The sequence below is a fragment of the Misgurnus anguillicaudatus genome, chromosome 15, assembly GCF_027580225.2.
Source record: "Misgurnus anguillicaudatus chromosome 15, ASM2758022v2, whole genome shotgun sequence".
NCBI classification, from domain to species: domain Eukaryota; kingdom Metazoa; phylum Chordata; class Actinopteri; order Cypriniformes; family Cobitidae; genus Misgurnus; species Misgurnus anguillicaudatus.
The window spans coordinates 1,719,697-1,734,528 of NC_073351.2; positions in this window are offsets into that span (position 1 = coordinate 1,719,697).

The window sequence follows — 14,832 nt, forward strand, 5'->3', positions numbered from 1 at the left end:
ATTACCAATATAGATATTATCACTTCATAACCACTTATTCAAATGAATTTATTGAATATAAATGAATGTTTCTATTGTTCTTTCTAAACCTTGAGTCCAGTTCTTGTCATCTACCAGTTATTAAAGTATTGTAGACTGCCTACTTGATTTTGATCATCCCTTAACAGACATCCAACTGAATATCTTTACAACTAAATGTCAACTTATTCTATTAACTTTAACCTCTACACTAATACTTTAATGAAAGTTAGCTGGCATATAGATATAAAGTTACGTATATTTAGTAGAAAGTATAAAAAGTACTACTTAAATAAGATGCAATCAAATGCTGTTTTGTGTGTGTGTGTGTGTGTGTGTGTGTGTGTGTGTGTTTGCGTGTGTGATTACACAACTCCGATGTACAAAAGAAACCACTATGGCCGCAGGTGTTCAGGGTGGGATATTAAAATAGTTTCTGCAGCTGAGAGGAGCCAGCGGTCAGACCTCAGACAAACTGTTCAATGAGCACAGAGATGTGACCCCATGAACACACGGCCCTGCAAAATTGTTAAGTGTGAAAATAATGTAGAATAGAATAAGACTGAAATAATATAACTAATGAACTAAATATATAAAAATAGTATGGATAAGAAAGAAATTAAATACACAGATGTTTGTCAAGACACTTAAGTCTGAATTTCAGTCACTTCAGTCTTACACACTATCTATAATGTTGCTATGCAAGACGGCATATTGTCTTAAAGAAAATAAATAAATAAATAAATGTCTCTGTACACTTGAGCAGCAGGGCTTGACTGCAAAATGATAATTTGCATGCCTAAAAATGGCAATCAGATTAACTCATCTTATACCGGTATGTGATTGTGGTCAGTCTACACTGGTTTTGCTGGATTTTTTTTACATTTGAAAAAATGTGTTATTTATTGCACATTGATTTAGTACTTCAAATTGTATAAAAAATTTAAATCTAAAAAATAAAGTACTTGATTGGTTTGACATCAGATGATGTTGTTTTTCTTATTTCTTGTTTAGGATCAGATAAGCAGTCAATACAGAAAACTTTCTGTAAGGTCAACTGGTTTTTGTTAGGGGAAATGGTTTTTAACAATACCCTGTAGGGATTGTACAACCACAGCGCCCTCATCTGGTTAACATGTAGACAACACTATAACTTAAAAGTAACACATAACAACCATGATCTGTCGATGTGAAGGAGGAGAAATATAATTTTCCTAACAAGATTGAGATGTTTACCAAGAATCAAGGTCATATTATTACTGTAATATATCTTTCAAGCTAGGAAAAATTAAACCAACAATCCTCTTTTAAGATTTTTTAATGAATTGGTTTAAAAAAGTTATTCAAACTAGCCACTGCCCAGTCAACATTGATATGTGGGCCCCACGTGCAGGGGGCTTCCATTTGGGTAGGGGTGCTAGCAACATGTCCCTACCAATATTCAGGGAACACTGAATTATCCCTAGCAATAATTTCAACCAAACAAATGATATTTATTTATATATAACAGCTGATGTCTGTCTGTTTCTTGTGTTTTTACTTATTTAATTTAACATGAATTTATTCAGGAATCATTTAAATGAGATTTAAACTCTCATAAAAATAAAAATAGCGCTATTTGTAGTACACAAATGGTTAAAAGATGAGTCCCGCCTCCATAACTTATATCACTAATATGATTGGCTTTACCTTTCTTAAAGGATAATTCCGGTATTTAACACTTTGAGTCTCATTTCTGGTTTGTTTTGGATGAACTACAGTGATGGACACCGAAATTTTGACAACTGGTCGTGTCTTGACTTTTTTGACTCGTTTAGAAGTGTCTCTTGACTGTGCATGGACCTTGACTACCATTCTGAAGCAAACATGTCAATAAAACAACACTTATGCTGAGTCCCAATTCGCATACTATCTGTCCTAAATAGTATTTGAAACTAGAATTAGTACGCCCCAAATCGTAGAGCCAGCTGCCTCACAAAATGCGTTTGGTTCTACGATGACTTCATTCCTCAACTTGGTAGAACACATTGTAGAATGTATTGTGGAAAAAAACGATGAGAAAAAAAGATGGGAATAGTAAAAAAATTACATTGGACATAAGTTATAAGAATGAATGAAATATTGTTAACAGTCGTGATGTGCGTAACTAGGCAACCACGTTTTTGCTGCATGACGTCATCGAAGTACGTCCCAGAACGTGCATACTCTTTTGATACACACTCAAAAGTATGTACGTTTTCCTCACAAAAACAGTACATACTTTTAGGTCGTAGTATAAGTAGGCGAATTGGGACTCAGCATAAGTGTTGTGGTGTCCTTGAGCAAGACATCTACACCCCAGCTGCTCCTGACGAGCTGGATGGCACCTTGCATGCGTGACATCGTGATCGGTGTATGAATAAGTGTGTGAATGTGAGGTAACTTGTAAAGTGCTTTGGATGGCCATATAGGTCTGTTAAAAGTGCTATATAAATGCAGTCCATTTGCCATTTTCTATCCCCTTTTATTCCCAATTTTCTGAATGGTGGGGTCAGTAAAGTAAGGAATTTAATTGATTTAACCCAAGGTCAGTGGAGAACTGTGCAACTAAAATCCCTAAAGGATTGTGGGGAGGATAATGAAGTGTATTAAAGATGCTTTCCCTCCTACATTATTTTCCTTCATAAACTTAGTCTTGGTAAATGGTTTTATACCTCAGAACTTTCCTGAACTAAGAGTGATACCTAAAGATGAAAGAGTTTAATCAGATGACACTGTTGAAGGGACATGGGGATATGTTTTTTCATGATATTGATAAGAAAGTTCTTTATCGTATTTGTGTTAAATCTGTACATGTTGGGCAATTGCAAGGAAGGACATATACAGATAAATGGAGGGTTAAGCTCTCTTTTGGTGAAGAAATGTATACTGTTGAAAATGTAATCTGCAGTCTCTCTCTCTCTCTCTCTCTCTCTCTCTCTCAGCGGAGTGCATGCTGGGAGTGGAGTGTGGTGTAAGCGTGTGGCTCATGTTGAGTGTTTATTTATTATTTGGTTTATTGGTTTATTTTGCAGATTTTGAATACTTATTTGTGATTTAAAACATGGTTTTTTTTGGGGGGGGGGGGGTATGACTTAAATTGTTTGTTGGAGGTAGGTTTGTCCACGTGAGGCATGGGGGCTCCAGGAGCGCATGCTTTGAACTCACTTTCACGTCGTCATGGAGTGAAAGTGGTGTCGAACATGAATGTTTAGAGCTTTTGTTTGGCTGTTGGAGAAATAGTTGGCCATGAGAATATTCTGTTCGCTTCTAAAATAAACAGTAATCTTTTTGAACACGATTGAGAAAGCAAATGAAATACAGAAAGGCATTGTTCTTGATGGTGTCTTTACATCTGTCTTACCACTTTATTTAACATCAAAAAGGGTCACTCTTTCAAATGTTCCACCATTTGTAAGTGGTGCTGGTTTAACACAGGCGCTGACTCACTATGGCAAATTGGTCTCCTCAATTTAAAAAAATTCAGATGAGTTTCTCCTCTTCTGAAACATCTTGTTTCATTCAGACGTTCAGTGTACATGATTGTGAACAATGATTCTGATTCTGATTATGTGGTCTTTGTCACCACAGAAAACATAAAATGCTTCGGCTATGGGAAAGTAGGACACTTAGTCATTGCTTGTCCCAATAAAACTGAGGATGAGCCTCTATCACAATGGAGCCTGGAATGGTACATGCAAGCGAACTTGGTGAAGTTCAAGGTGCTGAGTATGAGATGGAGCCTTTGGTTTTAGGGGAGGAAGAAAGTCAAAACATTTTAAATGGCAATGACAAAGCGATAAAACTAGTTTTGTAAATAACAATGAGGCGAGTCGAGAGTGTGATATTAGACCTATAAGGAAAGAGGTTTAGAGCAAATATTGTTCAATGTGCCAGTGAAAAGGACAGACAAAGGTCAAGTTCACAGACAGTTAAAGAAGTTTGAAGTGGAGGACAGTGATACTGAGTTTTCTGATTCGAGTACTACCATGTCTCAGAGCAAAATTTCAAGTCGAGACTACAATGTTGACAATATCAAAATGTTTCTCAAATTAACAAAAAAACAAAAGATTCTTAGTTAATAAGTATTTTTCTGACATGACATAGCATAGTTTGTGGAAAGAGAAAAGGGTTTCATTGCTGAAGATTGTTTTTTAAAGAGTACCAATGGTCCGATTCACATTTTTGCAATTCCTTTGGTGTGTAAGTGTGTATTAGTAAATGTTAACGATATGCAAAAAGTACAAACCCCAAAGTAAACGATGACGCGAATTATTGTTTCCAACATAAATCTCTTTTCTTGGACTACAACAAACACACGGATTGTAGGCAAGCTGTATGCAGAAAGACGTCATAGAAGTGGAAAAGTGGACTAACAACTGGAGCTTTAGAATGGCTGTGGAAAAAAAATTAAGTATTATGTTTTTCAAAGAAAAAGAAATGACCAAGTACTACACTTGAGTTATATGATAAGGTATTAGAACAGGTCTTAGAATTTAGGTTCCTTGGGATCTGGATGGATTCTAGACTTACTTTTGCATCACAGATCAAGATGTTAATGTTCTCAAGTGTCTTGCAGGAGACTGGAGGGTAACTCTGTATTCTTTAAAAAGAGTTTACTGTGCAATGATTAGGTTCAGCAGCGCCTTCCTAACTAGAGAAAATAAATGGAGTGCAATCCCAGGCACTGAGAATAGCATGTGAGGCAAAGATAAAATGTCTCCAATCTCTGCTCTACAGGTTGAAATGGCAGAAATGTCTTTAGACATTCAGAAAATTAAGGTGAAAATGGCGTATTGGTGCTCCGAAGGGGACATAGAGGTACAGATGCTTATCCAGTAAAAGATGTGTTAAGAGAATGTTAGGAGCAAGAATATGCAAGTCTAAATAGTTTTAGATGGAATGCTGGAAAGTTGCCAAAGACATTGGAAAAGATGCTATAGTCATAAGCCATACGGTAATTACATTCATTTTACCCCCTTCGCTGTACAGAATGCCTTTAGTGGACCTACAATTAGACCAGTGTCTTTGACTCCCATGATGTGGCAAGTGTGCAAGTGGCAAGTGTGCTGCTTCCTTGTTCAGAATCCATCAAATATCTTTGTAATCTCTAAGTTATAAATTTGAAAGTGAACTACTCTTCGAAACAAACTATACTTGGCCAGATTTTCCTTTGTTAATTTATGGATTAATCTACTATTGATAGGACTTTTTTGCTGCAAACAAAGTTAAGAGGCCTTTGGGCCACCAGGCCTCAACAGGACTAAGAGCATAAATGCACTTTAGGATCGCCATCCTGCCTAATCTACTATCGGGAAATTGAGGTAAAGACAGTATTAGACCATCATTGGGATACATCGTGGTAAGAATATCATGGCTCCCAAGAAAAATACATCATGTGAGGATGAATCTGCTATCACCATGGTCACACAATTGTTGGAGCAGCAAAAATAATTTTACAAGGAAATGCTAGATTCATTCACGTGATGAGTACTAATAAGAGGCTGGATGGTGTTATAAAAGACGTCCAGGAGCTGAAGACAAGTTTGGAGTTCACACAAATCAAAATGGAGGAGGAGATGGCATAAGGAAATTGTAACTAAAATAAAATCCTTTGAAAGCGATATTATGAAGTCAAAACAGGACATTGATGAATTGCTTACAAAGTTGGATTACATCGATAATCAACAAAAAGGAAAAATATCATTATTGATGGGATACCTGATGTTGGAGGAGAAAAATTGAATGAATTGCAGCTTAAAGTTCAACATATGTTCTCTAGTAATTTAAAGCTGGATTGTACCAAGATTGAGATGGAGCGGGTACAGAGGATTGGTTAGTACCAAGAAGGGGGAAGGCCAAGAAAAATCATGGTGAATTTACTGCGGCTAAAAGACAAACAGCATATCCTCTCTTCTGTCAAACAGCTGAAGGGGACCAACATCTATATAAACGAGAATTTCTCTGGGGCAGTGCAACAGAAAAGAAAAGAACTCTGGCCAAAGCTGAAGGCTGCGAGGGAAAGGGCTGAGGTATGACAAGTTAGTCATTGGGCCAAAAGATGGACATACAGAAAATTTATAATTTAAAATGCATTTTAGAACTTGAAGTATGGTATTTTAAATTATCTGTACATTTTTACATCTTTAGCTATGAATTTAGATACAACCATCTTTGTTAAAGTTTTCTTAAACATATGTAGCCTCAGAAACAAAGTTGAAGAAATAATTACACTTTGTCAATCTGAGAATATTTATATTTTAGCATTGACAGAAACCCATTTGAATGACAGTTTTGATAACTCTGTTGTTGCAGTTGATGGCTATAACCTGTACAGAAGAGACCGGGATAAACATGGTGGAGGTGTAGCACTGTATATTAAAGATAGTATTGTAGTCCTGCCAAGAAATGATATAATGTGTGTTGATGTTGAAATATTATGGATACAGATCCACATCCCTCACTCTAAGCCTTTATTAGTTGGATGCTGTTATCCTCCAAGTGCTCATGTGAGTTACTTAGACAAAATATGTGAAATTGTAGATAGAGTGTCTGATGAAAGTAAAGACGCTTTTCTTTTAGGGGATTTTAACATAGATTGGTTCTCTAAAAATATCTACATGTATTGATCTAATATTCACTAATATACCAGAGCTTTGTTCACAAACAGTTTCCAAAGCTGTGGGATGTAGTGACCACAATTTGATCGCTTTATCAAGAAAAACTAAATTGCCTAAATCTGGAGTCAGAATTGTTCTCTGTAGGTCTTTTAAAAGGTTTAACCCTGATTCATTTATATTAGACATAAATAATATGCAAAGGTCAGATGTTCTTGAAGAACAGAATGTCAATACTGCTTTAAATATGTTTATGAATAAATTAATGAAATTGGTTAATATGCATGCTCCCCTTAGGAAAAGGTCAATAGACCCCTTCACGGTTCACGTCACAGACAGTTTCCACTGCGCATGTCGGGGTCAGAAAGGTCATTACAGCAGATAGAGTTGCGTATTATTCAGTATCGTCAAAAATGCCTACTTACGTCGTGGGCTGTGAAAATCGCACCAGGTCTTCCGTTAAGTTTTCGCAATTCATGCAGAATCTCAAAAACAAAAAAATACAACATCTGCAGCTGCAAGCAATTAACGTGCAGACTGGAACAATACAAATATCAAAGAGGCTTGTGTTTGTAGTGCTCACTTCATTTGAGGTAAGTCATCATTTTTCAGCCCTGTTAGATTACATTATAAAGCCTGGATGATCTATAAGAAGTAACAGTTCTCCATGGCTGGACAATGAATTGAGATCATTGATGCTTCAAAGGGATAAAGCTAAAGCAGTTGCTCAAAAACAGGGAAACTTGAAGATAGGAAGACGTACTGCACATTAAGAAATAAAGTTACAAAACTAAGTCATAGTAAAAAGAATGGTTATTTTAAACAGAAAATGTATAACTCCGTGAATGACGGGAAAAAACTGTGGAAAATACTAAATGTATTAATGTGTAAGAAGCCAAAGTCATCCCCAAAATTTGTTGAATGTGAGAGGCAGTTCATTACGAAGCCACATGATATTGCAAATTATTTTAATAATTTTTTTTTACAAGAAAAGTGGATAATTTAAGATCTGACATGAACAAAACTGATAGTGATGCATGCCGGAAATTGGTTGACAACATAATGCAGGGCAAACAATGCCATTTCCAATTCAATACTGTAACTCAGGATGACGTAGAGAAGCTGCTACAGGGTCTATCTACTGAAACATCTGCAGGTATAGATAATTTAGAAGGAAGAATACTTAAAGTAGCTGCGACTCAGCTTTCAAAACCTATAAGCCACATTTTTAATAAGTCTGTTTTGAGTGGTACTTTTCCTGAGCTTTGGAAACAGTCAAAAATTATACCTCTTCTTTACTGGATCGAATAGTAGACCATTCAGTTTACTTCCAGTGTAGTGCAAAATTTTGGAGAAGATAATCTTTAATCAAATAATGAATTATTTCAGTACAAATGAATTGATGACAAGGTTCCAACATTTATAGAGACAAGGCTTTTCCACAAACACTGCGCTAGCACAGATGACAGAAGAGTGGCTAACATGTTTGGATGAAGGGAAACTAGTAGGAGGTGTGTTTTTTGACTTTAAAGCAGCTTTTGATGTAATAGATCATAGTCTTCTCATAGCTAAACTCAAAGCATATGGTTTTTCACACTCAGCAGCACTAACTTGGGTGCATAGTTATCTTTCCAACAGGATGCAACAGGTTTATTTTAATGGTAGTCTTTCCAATTGCTTAACAACATCATGCGGCATAGCACAAGAAAGTTGCCTGGGTCCACTTTTATTTTCAATATATAAACGATTTGTTATGTTTAACCTTAGCCGCTATCTCTACTTCTTATATTATCTATTGATTTTCTGTGTTCTCCTCTACATCTTCTCATGTAAAGCTGCTTTGCAACAATTAAGACTTGTGAAAAGCGCTATATAAATAAAATTGAATTTAATTAAAATGAATTATGTATGCTGATGATGCTACTTTGTTCAATGCAGGATCAACATTACCTAAACTCAATGAGAATCTTCAGCATGAGTTAAAAACAGTAGTGGACTGGGTGAAAAAGAATAAATTACTATTGAATATTTCCAAAACTAAATGTATGATATTTTGCAATAGATACATTTTACCAAGTATCACCTTACTTAATTTGCAAATAGAGAGCAATGTGGTTGAACAGGTTACCAGATTTACACTGCTGGGTGTTAGACTAGATGATATATTATCTTGGTCAGACCAGATTGACCACGTTGACCACGTGGGCAGGGGTATTGCTATGTCCAGAAAATGCTCTGTATATTGTCCAAATGCTACATTGATAAAACATCGTCCAAAGTCTTGTTCTGTCTCACTTATATTACTGTCCAGTAGTTTGGAGTAGTGCGGCTCAAAATTATTGTTTAGTGGATATGGTCATGAGCATGTGACACGTTCAGTCAGTAATAAGATAATGATTACTCCTAGTCCAAGATGTAATTTTATGAAGAAAACTATTGTATACAGAGGGGCTATAGAGTGGAACTTCCATCCAGCGTCAGGAAACTCAAAAGTAATTTTTTTTAAAAGAAAACAATAAAACCGAGATTACAGGTTATTTTTGCATGTTTTGTTTTAAACTGTTTTAATTTGTATGTTGAATAGATGTTGCATAACTGCTTAATTTGTACTCCTTAAATGTGTGTCATCATGATAGCTAATATATCGTAAAGTTTTTATAGATCTTATTGATGTATTGATTAATTGAATTTTGTATTTTTGTATTGATTTAGTGGACCCCAGGAAGACTAGCGACCACTAAAGTGGGAGCTAATACGGTTTCAAATAAAACAATAAAAACAATAAAAACAATTAAACATAATAAAGAATGAAAATGATAGGTATTTACCTATGATTATGACAGTGGTAAATTATTTAAATCAAAACTATAATAATAGTGTTTAGATATTTACAGATGAGTTTAAAAATCATTAATCTGGATATACAGCAGGAGCAATATATATTCCTCATATCGAACAAAGTACTGTTTAAAGGATGTCTAATGATATCTCAGTGTTTACAACAGAACTCATGGCAATATTAATAGCAATGATATGGGTGAAAGAATCTAATATTAAGAATGTAGTTAAATGCTCTGATTCATTTTTAGCTTTGTGCATCTTAAAAAGTGGAAAGTCAGATGCTAGAAAAGACATTTTATACGACACATTACAGATTTTGTACAGATTAAATCCACTAGATAAAAATATATCATTTTAATGGGTACCAGCTCGTGTAGGAGTTAAGGGAAATGAGATGGTGGACAAACCGGCAAAGACTGGATTAAAAAAGATCAAAATCGACATAAAGATTCCATTAAGCAAAGCTGAAGCTAAGTGCATTGTAAGAAAATCTGTTATAAACATTTGGCAAGACAACTGAAATACGAAGTTAAAAAGAAGACATCTGTATAATATTCAGTATAAAGTGGGGACTGAAAGGAGAAAATATAGATCCAGAAGAAATGATACACTTATCTTGACGCTTATCATTGGGCACACCAGATGAAATTATTATTTACACATGATAGGAAAAAGTGAGACAGATGGGGGCATCTAACATTTAGGGTATGGGTAACGTTATTTCAACTGTGTATTTCACTCATAAAGCAACATGGCCTATCAGAAGAGAGGCTCATAAATATTACTTATTACAGGCCAAAACCACCTGTTCTTAGCAGAGGTCCTGAAAGAGGAACTGTAAAAATATATAGAGATTGTTTTTGGTACTGCAAATATTTATTCCTAAGGACATCATAACCTAAAATAAAACTCTAAAGCTTTGAAATATGGGACCTTTAAGGATTGTGCTGTGCCAGATGATGTGGGAGACCAACATCCATTTCTTTCAGATGAAGGCATTTCACTGTCAACAAGTGTCCCCGTGTTTTTTATTCATCTAAATTTAAAGAACGAAAGAAAGAAAGAAAGAAAGAAAGAAAGAAAGAAAGAAAGAAAGAAAGAAAGTCATTTAAAAATACATTTGTGAAAGCAGCACAAAGAATTTCTTGTTAATGAATGTATACATTTGCTGCTCACCATTTTCAATACATTCAAGAGCATTACTACTTGCTGATATTAAGTAATTAATGCTTTTGAGTTTGTCAAAACAAGGGAACAGAATTTCACAGAACAGCAGCAGAGACAGACAGAGAGGAGAGAGAAAAACCAAGTAAACAAGTCTCAAAAGCATACAGAGTTAATTTTTTTGTGTAATCAACTACCAGTAATTATTCATTTGACATGAATTTTAGCGTTTGATGTTTTGCAAGTGCCAGCCGATATTTGCAGATTCAGCATAAGCATTGGTCAGCAGCGCTTTCTGACAGTTCTTTTCCGCCTCTCTCTCCTTGGCAGCATCTGAATTTGTGCAACCCAGCCAAATGGCCTTCCTCACCTCATATAATAAATGACGCCTGACAGACTCGGCCTATCCAAAAGATGCTTTACATTTTCAGCAGCAGTGCTGAAAAACACGTCAACCTGATGTGTTGACATAGAAAGCCCTCGGGGCTGATATTATTATACCCTCCACCTCATGGAGGAAACAGACCATCTGAAACCATTTCTGACAGATCTTACAGTCTTTAACTCACAGTTGGATTGTTAAGGCTACTGCTGATGGACATACGTTAAGGGCACTGATGTGTGAATGTGTAATTGCCTATGTGACTGCTGGGATGAAACGAAAAATAAAGATAAATGTACGTATGTTTATTTGTTTAGTTTTTAAGCAACAGCAATCAGTTTAGATTATTCCTTTTTTCTTTTCTCACTGATGTAACTTTAAATTTGAATGAATACAAATGTAAAATGTGCACCTTTTAATAATGGCTATTTATAACATGTTTCACAAGTTTCATATAAGCAGGGAATGGGCGACAGGTTTTTTGTCAGAAGAGTGTCCATTTGTAACAAGGTGTGCGCCCATATACCGATCCCTGAAAAAATCATATTATTTTCAAAATCTCATGTAATTAGAAACATGCTGTTACTGAGATGTGTTAGTTGTTTGTGATTTACTTCACATTTATGTAAATGTTTATAATTCATGTTATATTAAACTGTTGTAATAAAAAAGTTAAAATGCTTGCTTTTAAAATGAGCATTTTCAGACTGTTTTTATATATGTATTTATAAATGTAACAACAACCCATAAATCATAATGAATTATGGCAAGTACTTATGATAAACTAATTATGAGACATTTTGAAGATCACTGTGACATGTTTGTTAGTAATGTATTATTTAACAAGTATGAAACTAAAGTGGTCACTTTTCATGTATGAATTAATGTCTCTTTATTAGTTTGTCATAAGCACCTGCCTTAACTCATCATTAGTTTATATAAAAGTAAGAGTTCATTTACCTCAGCTCATTATGATTCGTGGACTGTAATTATTTTTGTGTTGGGTCGACAATCTAAAACTTGCCTATAGGGCACCAACAGAGACTGGGCCGATCCTGCATTTAGGTAACATGTTTCCTTACAGTATTTGTGCAGGATCCATTGGCTGGCTGTGGGCCTATATGGTCCATGTATCCGCTATATGTGTGAATGATCAGGCAGGTCAAAGACTTTGGATCATAGTGTGATGGATGGAGCATTGGATGAGAGACTTCCTGGTCTTATTTAAAGCCCACAAACAGCCAATGCTTGTTTCTATGAATTAGTATTTAATCCTTGTACACTTATGAGTTGCAAACTTTAAGGGAGCCAGAGGCTTAGTGTTACTTACTATGCATGCCATCAACACACTTGAACAGAAAACTTGAATATTGGTATTCAATAATCACATCCAATGATCACTGATACTTGCACAGGATAATATCAAAGTCTGCATAAGTCTACCGTATCAACAAACTAAATGTTTAAGGGAAAGTACGTTTTGTTTCTGGTTCCTGCTCACAGGAAACGACTGATGCTCCTAGCGCACAACACATTTGGGATATAACACAGTTGAGCAGCAATTAGCCCTTGGGTCTCTCTAAAAAAGATCAGAACTGAAGGAATCAACTTTTCACAGTCTACACAAAATCCAATTAATGTTCTTCTTTTTTTTGCTTATCTTTTAATGTGTCTTAATATGTCTTTTTCTCTTACCTAAAAGATAAAAATATAAAATCCAATCGATAAAGACAATGGGCTGAAGTACGACATTCAAGAACAAAATTCCATTTCATGTAAAAATGATTAAAAAGTGTGTCTGGGTGTCATTGTCAACAACATTCACATCATTAGCTATTTATAAATGAATAAACTTAAATAACCCTGAGTGGAATCAGAAACAATTTTAGCTAAAAAAATGATAGCTAAAGTTTCAATCGGACACACACACAACCCTGGCCACTGTGTCGTCCTGACTTGAGACAGCCATGCCTCCCAAACCCTGATTACAATGCTGTCCGTACAAGACAAATGAGCACATGTAGCACATGTGCTGCCAGACTATCTTTAGCTGCAGACCCGGCCAACAGAAAAAGCATCGAGCCATAGAGATGAACACAGTAACACAAACAACATGGCTATAAGCATGCAAATGAATACAGTTCTCTCGCTGCTACGGCACACACAAGACAAGACAGTCTGAACAAAGACACGGTCTGTTATAAATGCTTGGCACTGGTCACATCATCTGTCAGGGCCACGTTTATGGGGCCTCTCCTCACTGTTGCTTTAACCTCAGTGGGCAGTTGACTGGGAGGCGAGGCAGATGTGATTTATGGACAGCACTCAGCGCTGAGGTCTCAATTCACCGCTGAACTCCTCTTCATCCCACGCAAACACACAAACGACAGAGAGACACTCAGACAAAATGAGACGGATGGAGATCAACCCGTGTCGAAGCTTGTGTGAATAATGTTGTCAGGAGTCCTGTTACCACTTTCAATTCATTTAAACTCTTCTAAAGAGCTATAGGGAAATCCGAATAAATTGAAAATTTCTGCCAACACATTAATGGAGCCCTTTCCGAGTCAAATTCATCGATGATTCATAATGGTAACATTTACAGTACTGACAAATCACCTGAACGGCAAAATCCGAAATTCTTAAACAACTTGTGAATTTTTGATTTTATTTTTTAAATCTATATCATTAAATGCTCATTTTTAAAGGTTATTATTAGTATTTGTAATAATATATTTTATATGATCAGAATTCATTATAATATTATAGCATTACTGTCACTGAAAGTTCAACTGAAAATAGACAAGAGTTTCACATTTATGAATCTTTCAAAAATCTTGATAATTTTCCAATGGTTTCGTTTTCACATCTTGTGTTTTACAAAGCATTAAAACCTATTCAGTATGTCAGATGTACTTAGCCTAACTAGCAATGGTGCAAAGCCCAGTTACATAAAACAACTTATAAACACACTTATAAGGGCTTTCACAAAGTGTTTTCTAAATGATGGCTTTGTTGCTGATTCAGAATCTGATTCAATTCACATCATATTGCTATTCATAAATCCTATTTTGTGTTTATAAAAACTGTTTATTTCTAATTTACAAAGAATTTTGTGTTAGATGTTCATATTAGATTTATATACTTCTAGGATTAGACCTTGTCCAATTAGTGCTGCTTCACTCCAGTAGGGGGCGCCCTACCCAATGAAATGAAATAACACCACCCACCACAGCAGCAATATGCAAACTGTTCAAATACTATTTAAATAGGAAATACCATTTAGTGTATAAAAATGTCAATGTGATTTTTGGTAGATGTATGAAGTGTAGGTGTGCCGAGTTTAACCAGTGTAGATGTTATCAGATGAATTGCTGACATATTGCACTAATGTTTGACAACTACAATACTACTTTAGTCAAAACTACAAAAAAATGTATCACCGACACTGACATCAAACATGTGTTTTTCTTTTACACCAAAACTGTTCTTTATTTTCTAAAAGTTGAGAAATCATTTTATGAGGCATCACTGCTGAATATCTCTCAAACAAACCTTTAGGAGGGAAATATACAGCAGTGGTTATGACATACTGAACTTTCCCTGGAAACCAAGACAGAGTCATGAAACAGCAACAAAACTGACCACATGGACAACCTGGTGGTCCGGTCACTAACACACACACACACACACACACACACACACACACACACACACACACACACACACACACACACACACACACACACACACACACACACACACACACACACACACACACACACACATACA